Source organism: Pezoporus flaviventris, unplaced genomic scaffold (assembly GCF_033815535.1).
Source record: "Pezoporus flaviventris isolate CSIRO_AGI_PZ_B2104156 unplaced genomic scaffold, CSIRO_AGI_Pfla_v1 ptg000031l, whole genome shotgun sequence".
Lineage (NCBI taxonomy): Eukaryota > Metazoa > Chordata > Aves > Psittaciformes > Psittacidae > Pezoporus > Pezoporus flaviventris.
The window spans coordinates 17,063,607-17,076,654 of record NW_026892579.1 but is presented as its reverse complement, the minus strand read 5'-3'; the positions used below and the strand labels follow the sequence as shown (position 1 = coordinate 17,076,654).

Genomic DNA, 13,048 nt, shown 5'->3' with positions numbered 1-13,048 from the left:
TTTCTTATGGTGGTGTGGTCATGTCAACATCAAATCAACAGCAGTCATAAAGAGAGGACAGAAGGCACACTGGTTTTGCACCAACGTATGAACCTCCACTTGGTTTTCCACTCAGCTCTCCATTTACTTCAGTAGTTCAAGCTTGTCAACACTTTACAATTATCCTAACTATGTATTTGAAAATAGTAGAATAATGGTCTGAAAAAGACAATAAAAATACCCTTACCCTCCCAAAGAACCCCAAAGAAACAACTGCATGAGACTGGCAGGGAATCTGCCTCAAGCCATGGAACAGGAGAAGCTATCAAAAAATCTGGTCATTCCTTTATCTCCTACATTGAAATGGCTGAGCTGAAGCTGAAAGACAAAGAATTAGAATCTGTGTTTTGTTCTGGAGTTTGGGTTGGTTTTATTTATTTATTTTCTTCATTTTTCATGACTGTACCACTGAAAGAAACAATTGCTCTTCAACTGTTGCAACCACTTATATCACCTTTCTAGGATACTTTAACTGGAATGCAATTTATCCATCAGTCAGATTATTACATTTTTCCTATTCCCATATTTCTTGAAGAACTTCGCAACTATTCACTCAATCATTTTTCGGCAAGGTCCCTACCTGAAGCTTCTCCAAATTTTGGTTTTAGTGAGCTTTCCACATCTGCCTTTGTGCTATGAGACAGCATCTGTACTTTGGCAAAGTCATAGAATCATAGAATAGTTAGGGTTGGAAAAGACCTTAAGATCTTCTGGTTCCAACCCCCCTGCCATGGGCAGGGACACCTCACACTAAACCATATCACCCCAGGCTTCATCCAACCTGGCCCTGAAGACCGCCAGGGATGGAGCATCCACAACCTCCCTGGGCAACCCATTCCAGTGCCTCACCACCCTTACAGTAAAGAATTTCTTCCTTATATCCAAACTAAACTTCCCCTAAGTTTGAACCCGTTACCCCTTTCCTGTCACTACAGTCCCTAATGAAGAGTCCCTCCCCAGCATCCCTATAGGCCCCCTTCAGATACTGGAAGGCTGCTATGAGGTCTCCATGCAGCCTTCTCTTCTCCAGGCTGAACAGCCCCAACTTTCTCAGCCTGTCTACATACAGGAGGTGCTCCAGCCCCCTGATCATCCTCGTGGCCCTCCTCTGAACTTGTTCCAACAGTTCCATGTCCTTTTGATGTTCCCAACAATTGGAAAAAGGGAAATATAACCCCCATTTTCAAGAAGGGGAAAATGGATGACCCGGGGAATTATAGACCAGTCAGTCTCACCTCTGGGCCTGGCAAAATCTTGGAGCAAATTCTCCTGGATGGCATGCTAAGGCACATGAAAATCAACAAGGTGCTTGGTGACAGCCAGCATGGCTTCACGAAGGGGAAATCCTGCCTGACCAATTTGGTGGCCTTCTGTGACTGGCCTACAGAACTGATGGACAGGGGTAGAGCAGTTGATGTCATCTACCTGGACTTGAGTAAAGCGTTCGACACTGTCCCACAGGACATCCTTGTCTCTAAATTGGAGAGACATCAATTTGATAGGTGGACCACTCAGTGGATAAAAAACTGACTGGACGGCCGCACCCAAAGAGTTGTGGTCAATGGTGCTCCTCCTGTCATCGTCCTTCTTTTCCTCTCACTAAGTAGTTTTCACAGGTTCATCTTGGACAGGCACACTGGTGGTGGCAGATGCAGACAACAGTGGAGGGGACACCTTTTTTTGGGAACTAGATCAGCTATCTGCTATATTTCTCTTGGGCCCCTCTACTCTTGTTCTAACACAGACTTTCCTGCTGCTTTTGCTGGATGCATCTAAATGTCCAATGTTGGCTTTGATATTTGCACCCTTGGAAAGCCCATTATTTGGGCTTGTTAAGCTGAAAAGCAGTTACATTTTTCAGCAAATTACACCTTGTTCATTTGGTAGTAAACACAAAAGAAGCACCTCTTTTACTAGCTCTCCTACAGTTTTCTTTCTTCATCCTGTTTCAAAAAATATTACACATCTACTGCACATGGAGATCTGCTGAAGATGTTAACTGTGTTTACCTCCAATACACCCAGACCACAACAATTCCACCAGCTGCTCTGGAGACACCTTTACACCATGCCCATGCACCACCAGAGCTCTGCCAGGCCCTACGCTACTGCTTTGGAGACAGAAGATGACACTTGGCTATTGATTCCTCCATTCTGCCACAGTCCCTAACCCCGAGAAGGAAGTCTCCCTGTTAGTAAGCAGGTATCAGGCTGAGGAATTTGGTCCAATTTCCTGATAGCTCATATCTCACCATAGTGGTTGTCTGTTGGTAACACTGTGTAATTGTCATTTCATGTAATATGTTTGAAATCTAGTTCAGAGCAATCGACTGCTAATTTGTTCCCCAGTCTATGAGCTATTTTTCTGCCTTGGAAGTCATAATTAATGCTACTCCCTCTGTGTTGTAATCATCTTGCTTTGTGAATATATTATAGCTTTGTTTTCATTCTTAGATTGCTCTTCATCAATTCCTGGTCACAGACATTTTGCTTACTCAAAGGATTTTACTTAATGTATTTGTTTCTCTGTTTCACCTGCATCTCCTCTGTTGTGGCAGCCTTTCCTCCAGTGTTCCAGAAACCTACTTTCAATGCTTGGTGATTGTTTTTTTTCCCAAATTTATCCCTGAAGAACTTCTCAGAGGTTTGCCTGGCTCATGATTTTCAGCAAAGCAGGTTGCATCACTATTTCACCCACCTGGCACGTGTTTTGCTGGAACAGCTACCTCACCATCCTCCTCTAATTCACCTCTTTTCCAAGGACAGATTTTTGCCTGTAGCTGAACCCCAAACACAGTATTACTGCTTTTCATCTCAACCATGTCATTTGGCCAGTTTGGTTTGGGTCATATGAATCTATAACCTTGTCTCAATGAGTTCACCTTGCTCTGGTCATTGGGCTAGACGGCACCCATGCACCGCCAACTGCTAAGGGAACAGAGCAGTTTTCCTGTCATCTACGTTCTACTCGATAAGGATGTTGCAAGATGAAAAGATTGCAGAGTACTCACATTTTACAGGAACAGCAGCCATTTCAATACCTGGCTTAAAAAAGAAACCACATCTTGTATCTCAGAAGCAGCTGTGTTCTGTCTCCAGAGCTGCTGTGAATTGTTCCTACCGTCTTCAGAATGACATTTTGCATTGCCTTCCTCCCTCGTCCCCAGCATTAGTATGCTAGTAGTTATCACTACACAAATCTTCTACAGGTTCACATTAGGACTCCCTAAATACAGTGTAACACAGAAACTTAACACCTACCAAAGCTGGGAGAAAAAAATCGGAAAATTTTTTTTTTTGGCTACTGATCTAGCTCATATTCTTCTACACTTATGGTGCTATTTGGTTCAGCAGATGGAGAATGAAAAGGAAGGTCCCTTTTGCCAACAATTTATACTACCTCACGTGAGAGACGTTTATCTACATTCACGCCCCATGTGACAAAGTCAGTTGGAACCTGACAGTGGGTAAACTGTAAGGGAAGAGCAGGCTTCGTATGTGGATGGCCAAGCTACAGACCTAAAATATTAACATTCAAAAGTCAGGATTCAAGAGAGAGCCACAAAAGGCCAGCAGTGTTGAAAGTAACAGTAGCTCATCATTGCAGAAAGCCCAGTCCTTCAGGGATACAGGCTCCAGAGAGGAAGGAAATTTAACCTAGAGGATGAGTACCCAGGACTTGCTAGCTCACTTACTAAAAGCAAAATTGCAGGGGGTACCTATCAACCAAACAAGAGATGTAGACCACACCAGCACATTATGAACTGCTCTCTATGTAAATCTGGAGGATGATCAATGAATTAGGTCAGTGCACTATCTGCACTGTTGGGTGTCATCCTTGGCATCAGCCAAGTTAGCGAATGGAGTGGGAGACAGGGGAGAAGGGAGAAGCAGAAAACTGAGTTCAGGGTTAAAAGAGAATCTTCTGGTTAAAAAATGAGACAAAAATGCTGTTATCTGAGGTACCTGAAAATCAGTGTCAGCCTTTTAAACTTGCAGAATGACAGAAGACACTAACACGGAAGAACATTCAGAAGATTGTAAAACCCAGAGATGGCGATGATACTCACAGATAACCAGCTCTCAAGTAGTATAAATATAGACCAAGCAAGTTTAACCAAGCTTGCCTTAAAAAAGACAAACCACCCACATGTCATCCCTTCTTGCTAACACACTGTAACATACAACCAACCATGTAAAGGCTAAAGCAAACAAGAAGGACCTGGGTTGTGTTAAAAACCTTCTCGTATAACCCTCAGCAACTTCTTTGTCCCTCAGCTTACACATGTGTAAAAGCTGTGTACACTATAACAGGTGTCTGTAAGATGGGTTTAATTAAAATTTGGTGGTTAAAGTACTGTTCAGTGTAAATTTCTGAGGAAAGTTAAGTAATTTTGCCACTTGCAGTTATCGGATACATAATTTCTTCTTAGAAAACACAGCTTTTTTTCCAAAGTACAAAGCACATACAAAGTGCCCTGTGTTTCTGACACTGGAAGACTCTTGAATCCACTTGTTCAAATCCAGACTTTAAAATGCCTTTATAGCAACACTCCTGGACTTTCTGAAACACAGACCATCACACTGCCGAGTTACCCTCTGCCAAGAAAGAGCAATCAGCAAGTGGATACAGGACACAGCCGGTACCTATCTGTGCTAACTCCCCACCAAGTCTCAAGGAGAGCACTTCCAATGTACTTTTTGCCTAGGGAAGAGTAGGTTCTGAGTGAATGCAAGGTGTCACAACAATCTGTGGCTATTAGGTCTACAACAATAAAAAGAGGAAGTTGAAGGAAGACTTAAATGACTATTTCAAATTTGCAAGAGAACAGTTAGCTTCTGTTGCCCCAGGCAATTACAGTACTTTTGTTTTGATTATGAATTTTAATTTTGTGATACCTAACTTTCTTGGCCTTATAATGGCTAGACAGCAAAGCTGTGCATGACTGTGCTGCAGTTTCACTTCCACCTCTTGACAATTGGCCCTCTTTGACAGAGCACATTTTAATACTATCTGTACTTCCAGATAAGCCAGGCTACCGCTGCAGTGCTCCATCAAGATCAGGTCTGTTGTCAGCTTTTGATTTTACTGCTTGCGGATAAAGCAGACATGTAAAGGCAAGAACTGAAGCATCAACCCAAACAGGAATGGGGCCCAATCCCTGCCCGCAAAAGCAAGCAACTGAGATGCTTGGGAAGCCTGGAAAGGACACAGGGCCACCTCCTCCTTAGTTTAACTCCCTCAGTTCTGCAACTCCATTTTAGCACCTGTTGAGCAGACACAAGAAGAAATACTTGGGGAATGAATGCCAAGGGAAGACTTCCTTGCAGAGTATTTTTGTGTCAGTCTTCATTAGCAGGTGAGTGGCAGCCATACATACTGACACGGGTGAGCACATGGGGGTTCCATGGAAAACAGAGCACCAACATTCATTCCTAGGAGGCTCAGTCTCACCTACGTGGCATCCACATTCACACTGCAATCACAACTGCACCAGCTACAGTCTTGTTAGAGCCTTTCCTCACAGGATGCTGGTTAGAGATTCTAAATCCCTATCCTATCTCCCATTATCCAAAGTCTTCCGACTGCAGACTCAAACTCCTTTATAGTAACGGAGAGCTTTAACACTAATATCACCTGCCAAGGAGGTACTCTTTATCGCATGTTTTAAAATATATCAGTCTGATATATTACCCTGTTTATTTATTCCTTACCAACTTCATAAAACCACCAGCACTGAAGACCACCAGTGACACAGGAGCTTTTGATGTTTGTAGCTTGCTTACAGGACGCAAACCTAAGAGACAGCATCACTGCATCAAGAAATGTCACATCAAGGTTTCCAGTAGTTTCAACATTTCCCATTTCATTAAATGGAAAAGGGAGCAGAGAAAGGAGGAAGCCGTATTTCTGCTCCACTTACTTGACGAATGCAAGAAACTGCGTATAGAAGAGCTCATCTGACACAACCTCTCTGAATCTTGCTGAAACACACAAACAAAGCAAGATCAACCCAGGCAACTAGAATTTGCTTTCACGGTTTAGGCAAACAGTTTAAAAACCAAAAGTTTCTGGATCTCTTGGCTGAATGCTTCCAAATAATAACTACCCACATGCAAGTATACTCGCCAGTAAATAGCAGGTTTCAGGATTCAGCTCCTATCTACTTCAGCCTTTCAACAGATTAACTCCATATGACAACTTAGCTACAAGTCTCAGCCTGGAAGCACTTCCCTCCCCCCCCGCCACCTAAATCACAGTCAGAAATGCTCTGAAGGAGATTAGTGAGACGGTTTTGCAAAGCACAAAGCATTGACCTAAATGTGTTTCTGTTTAAGTAGGTGAAGGTTCTAAATTTGACTGAAATAGCAATGTTTGGTCCAGCATTTTTTGTTTTTCAAGATCTGCGTAAGCTTTTGAAGCCTCTCATTTCATATAAAGCAGGTTTCACCATCACTAGACATGTTTTCTGCTCTTAGCCTATTTTGTTGTAAACGTACCGACAAATTGCACATACACATACTCTAGGGAAATGAGAGGGTTTGTGCTTCACCTGCTAGCTCTGAAACAGCAACAGCTACAGGCGATGCTCTGGCTTGTGCCAGCACTTAGTAGCAGTGCTCCAGCATATGAGGGGGATGGCTGCTTCATCAAACAATGTGCTCTGTAAGCTTTTACACTAGGCAAGGAGATCCCAAAATATAGGCCAGCCATATTTCTTATTTTCATCCATACAATGTTATTAAATCAATGGGATTTGCATGGATTAGCAAAGGACAAAATTAGCTTATTTTAGTAATGGTAAAATGACATTAAGATTATAACCCATCTCACATTCCCAAGACTAATTACTTCCCAACTCAAAGCATCAGAAGGCTCTTTCTGCCTAACAGTCATGGCAAACGAAAATAAAATAGTTCTCCCCCCCCCCTTTTTTTTCTTTTCTCTCTTTTAGAGATATTTTAAAGCTGAAAGGACTAATCATTTTCTTTAAAGAACAAAAAAGGAACACAGGCTGCTGTGCTGCTTGGTTTGAAACACCAGACTTGGAAGCTGCTGCCAACCCACTGAACCCTGAGCTCTGACATCACAGCTGGCTGTGATGCAATTCCTTTTGGAAGATGGAGCCCTCATACACCAGTGAGGTTGCCGTTTGCCCCCGGCTGCTCCTGAGATTCTGACCCGTCAATAATGGCGCCTGTATGGGGACATTCAGATAAAATGTCACCGAGGTTTTGAAATGATAACCAGAAAATGCTACGTGGTATTAGTTCTGCTAAACACCACACAAGCTTGAATTTTAGTTTTTACTAGCCTCTGCAAGGCCGAATTTCCCAGAACGATGTAAGTGGCGTCTCAATCATCTGAAAATGGTTTTGTTACCCTCACAGTAAAGCTTTACATCCCTCCCCCAACATAAGTATAAAATAGCTAATCTGACAGCATCTCACACGCTGATTTTAAAGGAACCCAAATATAAAATGGGCTGAAGGATACCTAGGATAATGCAGACATACACACTTCGCACATGTCAGGGACACAGACGCTTTGGGAGCGCGTAAGAAATCACCAGCCACCACAGGACCTGCAGCAGCTGCCCATCTGTACGCTGCTCTGGGTGCATGGCCACCACAATTCGACTCAGCCCACTTTAACCTACAGCCAAAGCAGGTTACTCCATTCGTAGCTGCTGACAAACTAAGGGGCTCTTTGCTTTTAATGCTGTGAAGAAAGGCAACAAGTTATTAACACAGAGCCCATGCATACACTTGTTCAACAGTCACCCTTCCAACTACCCAGCTTCGAGTGCTGGTCTGGGGCTGTACCCGCAGCTGTGGCAAGGTGCAGGGAGGCTAAGCAGTCCCAGTATGGGTACACACATCTTAGCAATCCCATGGTGGGCAACTCCAGCAGCATCCCGAGCTGAAACCCTGGCTGTCACACATCAAGACTGATGGCTTTCATAGCATTTTCCTCCTGAAGGCAGTTTATTCTGGCTGTTTTGTTTCAAGCTGCTCACATCCATTGCTCCCTGCACTCTCAGCAAATGCAGGGCTGATTTACAGCCTCTGTCCAGGAGACTTCATCTCAGCAGGGCTGCATGTGCACACTACAGTTTAAAGTACTTTGGGACTGCTCAGAGTGAAATGCATAAAATGCTAATGTATTACTAGACTCCTACAATATTTTTAAATAGCAGCTCCGGTATATGGAACTATTTTACAAGCAAGTCAGTGTTCTATGACACCAAAGATTTTTATTTTATCTGCTAAAGTTTAAGTATCACAGAAAAGTGGGTGTTGATAGGATCTGCCAGCAGCACAAACAAAAATGTACGAATCCAGACTAGGAATGAAATGATCTCTCCACAACAGGGAAATTAAGGCAAAACAACAGGGGGAGGGGGGGAATCCATAATATACAGTGGCTCAAAAGTATCAAACAAGCAAGTAGAACAAAGATTTCAGAGCACATTTGGACATGCCCTTCTTCCAAGGCAACATGTCAAAACCACTACTTCTCCTCCCCTTCTCCTTGACAGATGGTCTGGCTGGGCTCGAAGCCACACCACCAAGCTGTGATCCTGGCAAAACCCACAAGGTAAATAAGGTTGGGCACAAAGTGCAACTGGATGGGAGGCATGTGAGTGCTGAAGGATGAGATGCTGATGATTTAGGAAGCAACACAAACTGCTCTGAAACAATGCTCCGGCGCAGCGCCAGGAGAGCTCCGGAGGTAAATGCTACATAGTCAGGGCTGCATGCATCTCCAGTTAGGCCCTTATGTGTTTGAAAGGTTAAATGCTTCAAGTTTCCTGGGCAAATCCCAATTTTCTTCATTTTTCTTCAAGCTACCAAAAAGACCCCAGCAAACCTTCAATTAGTCAGTTAAGATTCAGTGAATTTTGTTTTCTTCTGTGCTGCTAGTGTGACATTAAGATGCCAGAAAGTGCTACAATTCTCATTTGCGAGACAGAATATGTTTCATGAGTGCCAAGCCACCTATATGTATGCTTTGTAAAAGCAGCTGATTCCCTCAGAGGTAAAAAACAGAGGAGCTGCCGAGTCACATTATTTGGCCATTTTCTTTTGTTTTAGCATTGTATAGCAGAACCATCTGTGTGAGACCCAATCGATAATCAAAGCCAAATGACAAATCTCCCTGTTTCTGCAGGTTTAAATGTCGAATTACCAATGCCATTTGAATTCTGTTTGGCTTTTAACTTCAGATCAAAGCTAACATAGCTGGGAAGACAATGCTTCCTACCCTCCACTTCCCCCCCCCCCCGCCTTGTTGCTCTGAAATCATCTGTCTCCAAGCCAGAAGTCTAAATGGAGTGCAGGGAGAGTTCAAAACAGAGAAGGTTGATGGGAGTCTACTGCCAATTCTGCTCTGCAGTCACAGCTTGCTCCCACAGCTCCATTAGCTGCCTGCAATCAAGGGCGGCCGACTCAGTCCTGCTTGCTGTCCAGGTTTAATAGGTTCAGCTAGTTAATGAGCAATGGCTAGATTGCATTCCAAGACTTCACATCATTCACAAAGCAATTAAGTGTACACTTCTGGATCTCCTCCAGGAGCCCAAGAGGAGTGCCTTGTTCTATTGAGAGGATAAATGCAAGCCACAATTTTCAAAACTGAATAGTATGACACAGTGGAAAACAGGCAGAATATTCACCTTCTCTAAGTATCAAGTTGAATGCATCATTTCTTTTCCACAAGCCTCTGAAAGGCTCCCTTACCTGTACACCCCTGGATTACAGGTTGCTCTTGCCAGATGAAACCAAGAACTGTAAGCCACTGGGAAGCATTTCAGTGAGCTGCTGACAAAGCAGGCTAGGGAGCAGTCATGTTAATGAAACAGGAGGTATTTAATTTGAAAGCTACTGCAAAGGCAGGGGTACTTTTTGCATGTATACTTTTTACATGTTCCCAGCAGAGGACTACAAGGCACCTTGCAAACACTGAATTGCTGATCCCCAGATTCACAAAGCTCACAGAATGACTTGAGCCATTTGGCAGCCCTCACAAAACCAGGACCATGTTCCTGAAGGATGAGGCTACCTCCAAGGATACAGCTGGGGGAAAAGCAAGCATGTCTTTTTGACTGTCTCATGCCCATTCACCCCCTATGCTTTTGCACTGCTTTACCAGCATTAACGTGTGTACTATTACTGTTCCAATGCCCCTTCCAAATGTTTGTAGCTTTTCTTGCTCTCACTCTTGCTCTCGGGGGGGAGGTAACTGCTCTGGCGGCACAAAGGATCCTTAAATGGCTGATTCACAAGGTGGACCAAAGCTGGATCCTGAACATGCTCTGAAAAGACAACTCCTTACATGTGCAGGCTGCCTCTTCCAGGCTGTGTAGCTGAATCCCAGGGAGAAAGGAGTCCTGCTGGCAAGGACTTCCCTGTCTTTTCTCTCCGTGAAGGAACTGAAAAGACATGCTGCTTCTCTCTTACACAGATGCTAAGATCACAGAGCTAGTGAGTAAGTGGGAGCCATGTCTAAATAACAAGGAAAGAGAGAAGCTGTTCATACATTCTTCTTTCCTCACCGTACGCTCTCATTGCACTCACATACGGGGTTTACAAAAGCCTGGATACTTAGTGGTTTACAACATCATTACCAAAAAGAACAACAAAAAACTCAAGATCCCTTCGCAACCTATTTCTGTTAAACCGGGGATCAAATAAATCTACCTAGGACAAAGGGATATTTTAAATTTTTAAGAATTGGAGTACCCAATCACTAAACCCACATCAATGCAGTTTCTGAGTGAAGACACACAAAAGCATCTGCTATCTAAACTGGAGATGAGTTTAATAGTGTGAGGGGAAATATGCCCTCACTTGTTTACCAAAAACCTCATCACTAAACTGTAAAAAAATACTTGCACAGTAACAGAGACTGGTCTTTTTACTCTAAATGCAAAACCCTGGTATGGAAAGGAAGCACAGCTGAAGGGTTATATAAGGGTGTTTTTTTTTTCTATTATTCTTCATTTCCTTTGCGCATGCCAGTCAAAACTATAAAATACTTGAGGGAGAAATGCAGGAGGCATGGTTTCACATTCCAGATGATCTATTCCCATGTGCTGCGTACAAGCCAGGCGACCACCCAGGAAAGTTGGGCAAACACGATGCGGCCCACCAGTGCTGCAGTCACACACTAGCAGCCCTTCTCCATCAACACTTTGACCTGTATGTGCTATGAGAGGTAACCACCAAGCCTTACGAGTGGCTGAGCATGTGGCAGGATCAGCTTTACGCCTGCTCTGAAACAACACGAATGAGCAGCCCTGCATTTTCTCCTCTTGAGGAGCCAAACCAAGCTCAGACACAGTGCTGAAGCATTTTGAATTAACTATCCATAAAGGAAAAAAACCCAAACCAACTAGATAACCTTAATATAGGAGCTTGTAATATTAAGAGCTCTTTACTTTTCAAACTCTTTCACCCCCTGTCCCTTTGCCCTCCATCACATCTTTCACCCTGGTTTTCCTAAGCAAAGGAGAGCAAAGGTGGGTCACCTGTAGTCTTGGTAAAGGTATGACCAGCTATTTCCTCTCCTTAGAGCCCATGACTATGTTATTTTCTTTTCACACGTTGATCACAGAAAGCTTTAGTAACTGCTTCAGAGTCACTAAAAAGGAATCAGTCCCTCAGAAGCCAAGCTGGTTAAGAAACTCTGCTGGCTAGAGCAACAGAAGTAGGCATGACTTGCCTTTAACAAAATAGAAGGCATTTGTTTTTAGTTAACTGGGTAAAGGGCAGTAAAACTCGGCCAAGTATTTATTTATTGGACTGGAGTGACTGCAGCGAGAGAGGAGGGTGAGATGCGTGTAAGGTTTCTGTAATCCCAACCTTGGCAGGGAGGTAAGTGAACTTTGATTTCACTGTTGGAATAAGACAGCACAGAAAAGCTTTGGTATGTAATGCAGAAACATTGATTTATACAAGGGATGTTCTGGGGGTGCATGAGGGAAAACCAGAAAAATAAGGTCTTCAGAGCTTTCCCAAGATGATACCTTTTCTACATCTGTTGGCCATTACTTTCTGCTAGTTGAAGACAGTCGAGAGCGTGAGGAGGCAACAAACTGCTAGTGAGATTGCCACTTTGCAAGAACGACACTCTCATTTCAGCACTGAGGAATGCTGCTTGTACCCTGGGTGTCACTGGAGCATACCCCTCTGATCTCTCCAGCGGGAACACCAACTAAATTTTACAATAGCAACAAGTATTAACAATGGATCCAAACCTGTGCTCCAAAGTGTTACTACTGGATGGTACTTCAGTACATGCTAGTATGTGGCTCCACCAGCTGAGGGTTACATGAAAGGGGTGGGCCACAAGATACAACCCTGGATTCCTATCAGCTCTGGCAAGCATGACTGATTTTCAGATCATGGGAGGGCAAAAAGACATGGAGGTCTTCCACCAGGTATGGTACCACCTCGGGATGCTGCAGAGGCTCGCTGGATGTGTGTCAGGGATCAAGAAACAAAAATAATGAGAGAAAACCAGATGAGCTGGCAGTGCTTAGCTGGAGCTGTCAGGCAACATCTAATGCTGAGGAATCTTGCAATTCTGTTTATATTATTTTACCACAAGCAGGTGCTGGGAAGCCCAGGGTGGGAGGGGCATGCAGACAAAAAAAGAAAGAGGAACCACTTTTTTTGTGACGTGCGTGATCTATTCAGATGAATCTTTTTTTACTGACAGGCTCTTTTCCTGGAACCAGCATGGGCACCCAAGTGTCACTGCTGGACCCTCCGATAAATAGACAGCGTACCTGAAACGTTTAGGTTATGTTGCCTTTGTGGTGCAGGTGGCCCTGGTTTTGATGCGAGTTCTGGGGGGATTGAGCGATTTTTAACAGAGACAGTATTAAAGCCTCCAGGCTTTTTCAAATTTAGATTAGTTTTGCTGGGCTTTTTTGCTATTTTCATCCTATTATAGTTATGTGCTGTCATGTTTGCCATCTGAAAAGGGATGAATAAAGGATGGA

At 43.6% G+C, this 13,048-nt stretch overlaps 1 protein-coding gene and 1 long non-coding RNA gene across 4 annotated transcripts in view; both read right to left on the bottom strand.

Moving 5' to 3' along the window:
* The window catches only part of BACH2 (BTB domain and CNC homolog 2), a 190,106-nt gene that overhangs the window by 120,816 nt on the left and 56,242 nt on the right, over positions 1-13,048 (bottom strand). The window lies entirely within an intron of this gene.
* Positions 4,622-7,769, bottom strand: LOC133272783 (uncharacterized). Its single transcript, XR_009744570.1, has 3 exons — positions 5,963-7,769; positions 5,754-5,836; positions 4,622-5,306 (listed from the first exon to the last, which is right to left on the bottom strand). It is a non-coding gene; the product is annotated as an uncharacterized LOC133272783 (long non-coding RNA).